This window comes from Hipposideros armiger, unplaced genomic scaffold (genome assembly GCF_001890085.2).
Source record: "Hipposideros armiger isolate ML-2016 unplaced genomic scaffold, ASM189008v1 scaffold_512, whole genome shotgun sequence".
NCBI classification, from domain to species: Eukaryota; Metazoa; Chordata; class Mammalia; order Chiroptera; family Hipposideridae; genus Hipposideros; species Hipposideros armiger.
Window position 1 is genome coordinate 1,166,505 of NW_017731862.1, and position 1,924 is coordinate 1,168,428.

Below are 1,924 nucleotides of genomic sequence, written 5' to 3' on the forward strand. Positions count from 1 at the left end.
TGTCAAGTAGTCACTTGGACACTGTCCTACCTCCTCCATCTGTAAGCATCTCATCTGTTTCCACATGACTCTAACCCCATGGACACAAATATTCCAACAGGCAGTCAGTTCTTTTGATCAGTTTGATATGAGTGTCCAGTTATGAGCAATCATCACATTGCTAGAAGATGATATAGGCACTTATGAATTCAGATTGAATAGAGTTTTAAAGTCAAAGACCTAGATAGAAGACATAACCACCAGAGTTGCTGTACATAAACATTTTAAGAAACACTGGAATTTAAGTCTGTGTAGAAAAGTTGGGAGGAATTCTACTATTACTGTTGAAAAACTTTATTCTATGCAAAAATAAAAAGCCTGATTTCTGATTTCCCCTAAATCTCATGAAGTACCTACAATGTTCATGATGGAAGATGCTCATTCTGCCCTCGGGTTAACTTGGGACCTAAATTTGGGTGTCACTGATGCCCAGTTGTGTACTTCAAATGTGTTCATCTATTTACCTGTCCAATAATTTCGTCAACATTTAAATGCCTTGAAATGAAAAGCAGAAATGAAGGCAGAATTTGATTAGTATTCACAAGTGGATAATTTAGGATAAAAAAATACATTTACACATTAAGCAGTCAAACAAATCTTTATACAGCAGAATCACTTCACTTTACAGGTCAGCTGTGGAAGGAACACTTCCCAAATGACGGGCACTCATGGCAAGTATTCTTTTTCTTGTTATGTACAGATGGAACCAAGTAGTTTCAAATCCATTTAAGGGGCCAAATATTATGGCCATATATGGTTAAGAATGTAATCCAAATGATTCTGAATACAAATTCTATGTCATTTGTTTCATTAAGAATTGAATAATCCTAGAATTATTTTTATAATATTTTTTTGCCAAAACTCCTTAAATATAAGGAAACCAATCAAGGATACTCTAAGAGAAAATTTTAGGTGCGACACAACCAGCAGAAAAGAACAGCAAAGCAGAAAATAAGTAATAGAAGAAGCAAGAGCAACAGAAAAGCCTGGTCAGTTCAAGGGATACACTGAAACTCATATTATTTAGAAATTCACTNCCTACTTTAAGACACTAAACTCTCTTCAAAAAGAAAATTGTGATCATGAGTTTTTCTTTTAGTATAGGGATTTTTTTTTTAAGCAGTAAAACAGAGATTGCAATGCTAAGGCTCACTGGTTGCACCTGCTTCACAGACTCGTTTCTTTTGACACGCACAAAGAGTTGTTTATTGCATTTTGTTCAGTTTTTTAATTTGAACTTGATGCCAACATTTAAAAATCAGGCAGTTTCACATAAACATCTGGAACTGTGAAATCTCTCAAAAAATTCCTGCAGTGCCACGATCAGCTCTTCTGAGCAGTGGATGGCCGACCCCTTAGAGAGGCACAGGCTCTCAGGCAGTCTTATCCCTTCTTCTTGGGCCTTACATTCACCCACCTTCTCTAATTAAAGTCTCTGGCTTGGCCCACTAAGGATTTGCATTGGCTCACACTGCAGGAAAATATCTCATTTCACTTTCTGCCAATTTGAAATGTTTTCACTTCCTAAGATGGTATCCTTGGGTCAGAGAAATACTGAGTTGTCGGAAAACTCATGATGTATTTTTTCCATGTTTTTCATTGCAAAAATGCATCATGACTTTTCTGACAGCCCAATAATAATTGGTGTTTGCAAGCTCAAGTTGAAGAGTCAAGTGAACAAAGGAACTTTCCAGTTTTACCTCTTTCCCCAAACATAAGGCCTCCTCTGGTCACCTTAGCATGTGTGTAGGGGACCACTGCTGCAGCTCCGTGCCTCAGGCAGCAAGCAGTATAAAACTCTTTCTTACTCTGTACCACCAAGATGCACGTCCTGGAGTCTCAGGGTCATAGCTGTTTACCATCAGGAAGCACCTCAGTCTCTGCA